The sequence below is a fragment of the Pteropus vampyrus genome, unplaced genomic scaffold (genome assembly GCF_000151845.1).
Source record: "Pteropus vampyrus isolate Shadow unplaced genomic scaffold, Pvam_2.0 Scaffold34, whole genome shotgun sequence".
In the NCBI taxonomy this organism is placed as follows: domain Eukaryota; kingdom Metazoa; phylum Chordata; class Mammalia; order Chiroptera; family Pteropodidae; genus Pteropus; species Pteropus vampyrus.
The window spans coordinates 3241179-3248313 of record NW_011888815.1 but is presented as its reverse complement, the minus strand read 5'-3'; positions in this window follow the sequence as shown (position 1 = coordinate 3248313).

Here is a 7135-nt window from a genome sequence, read left to right as displayed (position 1 = left end):
TTCTTCAGCTGGATTTACTTTAATACAAATAATTGTGAAAGCTTCCATGAAATCAGATTCTATTTTTACTTAGCCAAAATTAACCTCCCTCGCCATCTCTCTAGGTCATTTGTAGAGCACTGTTCTTTACAGTTTTTTTTTTTTTCTATTTCCATCTGGAAAACAAGAGTTTTATGTAAGAAGGAATTAAGTCCCTGAGAAGAGAGAGGATGGAATAGGATATATTAGCTCCCGAAGGAAATAGCAAAGGTAAGAGAATTTTAATAGTGTGACTCCATCATCTGCGATGGAACAAGACCAAGGCTTCTGGACAAGAACAGAGATTCTCCAACTTCAGTAACGATGGATAAGCTCCAACTTATGGGTCCATTACTAATGGCTGCCTAGAGCAACGTTGGGGCTGCTGGACCCAGCATTAAGGATCTACGAGAGGCATGGGGGCATGTGGTTCCATCTCAGGAGGTCCCGATTCTGTCTTATTGAAGACTTGGTTATCGGATGATGTGTTTTATAGATGATGCTGAGAACGAAGAGCATATCCCACAGTTAGCCTCTGGTGTCCTGCTCTCTAGAGCAGAATGCTGACTTCAGACCTGTAACTTTAGTACCTTTCAGAATGTTTCTCTATGTGGCTCATTCATTATATGCTTTGATTTCTTTTCTCAGTCTCTATTTTTTTACCTTTTTGGTTTGTTTTTCTATAAATTTCCTAGTAAAGGGAACTGATCTAAAGTCAAAATAATCAAATAAAAGTCAGAATAAGGATGCTAAATTAAATTCTGTGATAACAAGTTTTTTTTTGTTGTTGTTTTCTTGTTTTTGTTTTTTTGGCTCATTAAAGTAATACTGCTTAACCTTAAAAAATGAGATATGGAAAGTATAATGAAGACAGTATTGACTAGCATTTACTATACTCCGTACCCACCACATTAAGCATTATCAATATCATCTAGTAACGTCTCCATTCTTTTTTTTTTCTTTTTATATATACGATTACCGAAGGGATACATGATATATAATTTTGTTTTCCACATTTTTACATCTGACGAGAACGGGACTATTTTCGATGTGTTAAATCATGAAGTCTTTGTAAGTATAACTTTTGACTAGCTGGACTTAGCATATTCATACAGAAATCTCAAGTCTTCCACCAGTCCCCCCGCAACCGTATACCTCAGCACCACGATCCACTCAGCGAGGCTTGCCACACGCGGAGGGAGGCATCGTCCATGATTCTTTTCTTCCCTTACGTTTCGAACCCATGGGTCCGCACACCTGGCCCCGTCATCTCTGCTTTGGACCTCGGCTTGTCTCTCTACTTCATTGTTCATCTTGACTCCCTCTGAAGCCCATTCGCCACAGAGCGAGCCATAAGATTTTAAAAACATAAACGGCGTCAGGTCCGTCCTCGGCTCAAGCTCTCTAACCACTCCCCTTTGCATTGAAAAGAAAATCCACGTTCCTGGCCAGGACCCGTGGGCCGCTCCTCTCTCTCTCTGCCTGACTCACTCTGCTGTGCCTCCTACGACTCCGTCTCACTCATTATTGAAATGATCATACTGTGTGTTGATTTGCCGCCCATTTGCTTATTTGTGTGTTTATTGCCTGTTTCTCTCCACCAGATTAGAAACTCTGTCTCATGCCTGTGTCTGTCTGCTCATGGCGCATCTTCCCGGCCTTGAGTGGTGGCTGGCATATGGCTGGCACTGGACCAGCTGCGTTTGTTAAATGAATAATATTCCGTGATGGATCGTTTTAGCTATCCTTCAGTTTTAAAACATTTATCTACTCGATACATCCCTCTGCCTTCAGAAACGTTGACATATCTTACAAAGTTGTTCCTCTGGTCCCCAGGTGCATCTACCTAATCTCTGCAGCACCACACATGGCACTTTGGGATCTGAGCCTTCCCTGGTCACAGCCAGGAGTCTCCTTCCTGTCAACCTCCCCTGCCAGGCAGACAGACCCCTCACTCTTCTCCCTCCTGGGGATTTCCACTGGCTGCTCCCTTTACTCAGAAGACCGATGCTCCCTTTGCTCCAGCCCCAGGCTTCCTTCTCTTCCTGGGAGAATCTCACAGTGACATTATGGCATGCAAGACAGAAACAGTGTCTGCCCTCTGGGAACTTACATCCCAGTGAGATGGACAGACAGTAACTGATGAAAACATAGTATCATGTTTGATACTATGAAGGAACAGAAACATAGTATCATCATGTGATGAAATCGCTTTCTGATTTCATGTGAAGCTGAAATCAGAAAGCGAGCTATGACTGTGCTTAGTTTTTACTTTTCCTGTGCTATGTGCTATAGCTCTTCTTATCTTATTTAGATGCCAGTTTTATCTTTCCTCTTAGTTTGTAAGTTGCCAAAGGGCTGATTTTCCATCTAACTTACAACACTTATGCACAGCATACGTCTCCATATATGAGGAAGGGGAGGCGGGGAGAAGGGGGTGTGGGTCTGGGGGGGCAGAAAGAGGACAAGGGAAGGAGAGGCGTGGAAGGAAGGAAGGAAGGAGAGAGAAACTCAGGTGAGGTGCTTGTGACTGAGAATTTGACTCTGAACGTGATAGCACAAAGGTGGCACTTAGCTGACCAGTCTGCTCTGAAACTCAACAAGGATTTTATTGCCAGTGCGAGGCATTATTTGCTTGATATCAGTCACCCTTTGCATAGCCTTAGCATTGGCTCGAGCTGATGGGTTTTCATTCTCTTTGGCTTCCATAACTTGCTTGCACTGTATTAAAGTGAAAGCATCGCCTAGTGATCCACGCTGCCTTTGCTTTTGGAAAAACGGAGCTGTTGCCATTTAGCCGGTACAATGTGTCAAAGTCCTTCGGAGCCAGCTTTGATTTGGATTTATAAAGCCCAGTGAAGTCTGAGCTGGCTTCGAACCTTGCCTTGTATCGGGGCACATGGATGAGCTCCACGCTGTGCAAGGCTTGGAGCCTGTGCCGACGGTGAGCAGAGAGAGCACCCCGAACTTGTGGCTGGCGCTGAGGGCCAGTAAGATGGGTGGTGGAGAGAGCAAAGGGAGCCTTTCAGGCAATCTCCTCCTCTCCGATGGCCTCCCTCCTGTCTGCAATCCGCAAAGTGTCCTCCTCTCTCTGTTCCTGCTGCTCTGTGATCCCTCTCCAGTCCCTGGGGCGTGGCGGGGTGGGCATGAACGAGGCCATCCAGACTGCCTAGAAGGTCGCGGTGGCTGAGAAAGCAGCACAGCTGCCATCGGAGCAGGGAGGCTGACGGCCTGACCTGCAGGCACAGGGGAGAACTCCGTGCAAGTGGCGGGAGACTGTTTTCACGGCGCACCTACTTGCATGGACCTGGCCCCCTGTTAGGAAGCTGACCAAGTCCTTTCTGCTCTCCACAGCCCTTGAGATAAATATCAATACCCTCTCTTCTCGGACTAGGAAGTTGAAGCTCAGCTCCACTGGATGTCTGGTCCAAGTTCACACCACTGAGAATCAAGCCATTCGACCCCGAGCTCTTGGAGAATGGTGGTGGCATCCCCCTACCTAAGTTCCCCAGGCGTCTAAAAATGCACTAGAAACACAGCGGGCGGTTAGTCTCTCCATGGCACCTAGGTGAATAACCTGCTGGGCCACAGCATAAACCCCTGTCTTTGCATCTGGATGGTATGAATGCGTCTAGAGAGAGAGTCTGCTCGGGGCATGCACAGAGCCTGCATCAGAATCTGTAACTTCGGGCACATCCCTTCACCCGCTCTGAGCTCTATTTTCTTGATCTGTAAAACAAAGATCCTAAGATCACCTCAGAAGATTGCTGTGAGGATCACAGGCAACGAGAAAATATAGCACGTTCCCAGTGCCTGGCACCCATGGGCCTTCAAGGAATATTTACTATTTCCCGCACTTACTGGGGAGCACAGGAAGTAAAGAGCCAGGGGGAGAAATGTGTCAGACATTTGAGCCTGTTCGTTTCAAGGTCATGGGGATTCCTTCCTGCCTGGCCGGAGCTACCCCTGCAGGGTGTCATAGGGCCTTTCTAGCACATTTGTCATTTTGATTTCTCTTCTCCCCTTTCCTTTTCGCTGCCCATGCACTGGAATGGGATCGAGAAGTTCTTTGCAGGCAGACTCCAGGAAGGTGTCAGGTGTTGAGATTCGGGGCCCCTGATGCTAGATTTGGACATCAGGGCCAGGTTCTCTCTTCGTTCAGGCTTCAGGCTGTGACAACGCAGTGGGTGGCTTCCTAGGTCGAAGGACAGTCTGCCCCGGAGCGGGGCCCACGTGACCATGCTGGTGCGACTGAGGACACTGATGGGGGGTCGTTAGGATGGTCAGAGTCACCAACAAACCAAAACCCACACGGATTCTGCATAAGGCTGAGGCTCCGGGCCCGACAATTGAGTAGCGATGGTTTAAAACTTAAGACGACAGAATTCTTTTCATACATCTCGACACATCCCCGAACGGGGAGAAAATGCCAAGTAAGCGGGAGCACCGTGCCTGCATCATCACCGCCCTTCCTTCATCTGTGTCAGGCCCAGAGCTGCGCGGGTTGCCATGGTGACGCCTGGCTGACCTCTCACTTTTTCCTCTTCCAGTAGCTAAAAAGGTAAAAATGAGCCACTCGGTCTCAAATGAAAAGCCACCTCCCTCAGTTAAAAGATGTTAAATCGCTTTCTCTTCGTCAAACCTAATGTTCCGTGGCCAAGTTTAAAAAAAAAAAAAAAAAAAAAGTCAGAAGAGGGGGTTGGAGAAAAGGGAAGAAAGCAAGAGGCCTCGGAAGCGGGGCGCAGGGCGGGCGAGGCAGCAGCAGGCCGGCCCCGCGCCTCACAACTTCCTCCCGGCTCACAGTCGGCTGCTGTCGCCTTTGCTCAGATTCGCTCCGTCCGGGCCTGGCGTCCGGGCTCCAGCATCTTTCGCCCCTGCCTGGTTCCTCTGCTTGCTGTGCTTTGCAGTGGGACCTGGTGTGGCTGGTCTGTCTGTCGGCTTTTATTTTTTATGCAGAGGGAAGTTGGCTGAACCCGAGAGCCGCTAGCAGCAAGCCCACTTACAGCGACGTGCTCCACACACAAGCCAGCAGGGCACATTCGTTTGCTGTGGTTACGAGGCCCACGTACACCTTTCTTCAGTCCCCCGGGCTGCTCTGCCAGGGGCCTTAAATCTGACCACTCGGAGCCCTGAGAGCAAGACTATCCAGGCCAGGAAGGCCTCCTGTCTGTTTAAAAGCTCAGGGGAGGCAGGTGGGAGAAGCAAGCAGTGTGGCTCCAGGCAGCAGGCTGCAAACATCTTGCTGCCCGTTCCTGGCTTCTGATGCGTGGCAGGGCACCTAGACATTTTTCCTTTCTTCTCTTTCCTCTCCCTCTGGGTCCATGGAGGAGCCGACTACCGTCTGTCTGTTCACCTGGAGAGCACGCTCAAAGACGCCGGGGCTGAACTCAGCTCAGGCTCCCAGGGATTCATTGGCTTCATTTTGATGCATGTTTCTAAGCGTGTGGGCTGCAGCTGTCAAACGTTCCCCTACATGAGAATTACCCTTAATTATAAGCTAGGCAAGAACCACCGATTTATCACTACCAGGCATGTTTTTAATCCTTTAACTTCTTGAAAGTGGTAATATCAAGAAAAAAATGGAAAGAGTATAAGAATGGATGCCGGGAATAGGGTGAATTCTTATCAAAAAGGTTTCCTTACAATATCCCGGAGCAAAACGTTCGGTTTTTCAAGGAGTACATTAGAAACTTCAGGGGGGCGAACATACAGAGAAAGTTAATTAGTGATCGATTTTCAGTAAGTCCAACATCAGAATAAACAAAACCCAGTCATAAAATGATAATCTAGAAGGGAAAAAATGGTACCCAGACTCATTTACTCCTTCCTTTCTTCCTTCCGTCATTCATTCATTCAAAAGTTGTCATCCTTTGGTCATATTTCTCCAAATACGGATAGCATTTGGCAAAGATCTACCAGTTTAATAATCCTAGACTTTATATCATCAGCTTCCTACAGCAATAAAACTTGCAGAAAGAGCCTTTCTCTGCTGGATTCACAACATCTTGTGGATGCTACCTGAATTATGCTGCCTCTGAAATGTAGGAAGAAAGACTCTTTCATGCTACACACACACACACACACACACACACACACACACACTCACATGCACGCACATACATGGTCCATATTTCTAATGAGGTCTCAGTGGTCACCTTACTCTCAGGGGGCCATGACTAAACCCAGGCCCCAAAGACAGCTCACTTGCTTCAAACTCTTTAATTGGCTGGTATTTTAAAAGTTTAAAGGGTTAATGCTCATAAAGGAAGGAGAAAATAGTCTACTGCGCGTGCGTTTTGATCTGAGGTTCAAAACATACATGCAGATGAAAATGGCCAGCCTCATCGCTACACACAATCCCTTCCTCTGCCTCCCCGGCCCTGGCCTTCTTCATTCTCACAATCTCACAGATCTCAGTGCGATTAGAGAGAGGCTGATAAGTGAGTGGCCAATGGTATTCTGCGGTTTCAGTGTAGTCTGAAGATTAAATCCCTATGAAAATAATATATCTCTTCTCGACTCCCCTCCCCCCTCCCCACTAGAAGCCGCTGCTTTTCACATTTAAATGTAGCAGGGGTAACAAGAGCCTCTTTTATCAGCTACTCCTATTCACAAGGCATTAAAATACATGCCTTTTCTTAATCCCTAGTGCAGCTCCAAGGGGCTTCAGCTTTGTGCTGAAATAGTATGTATCTTTTAAAAGTAGCTGATGGAAATCATCTTCTAAACCGAATCAGTCCCTTAAAAGCAGCTCTCCCCAAGGTTTACACAGAACATAAATGGAGTCCCTGACACACTGTGCATCCAGCCTCCCCCCTCCTCCAGAAAGTGCTTGAGAAACAATGACGAAGTTTGTTTATAAGTAGCCTGAGCGACTTGGCAAGCTGTGTTCCTCCTCTCTTTCCTCCTGCCCACCCCCATTCCCATCTCTGCAGCCACACAGCTTGGCACGGAACAGCACCTCTTCTGGGAAAGGCATTGCGACATCAGCCAATCGGCATTTGCTGAGCAAGGTCACTTTCCGAAGGCAGCCTCTCCAGGAAAGGTGGGAGAGGGCTCCAGGGCATGGATCAGGTGGAAAATCACCTGGATTCCCAGTTAATCCACAGGCCTCAAG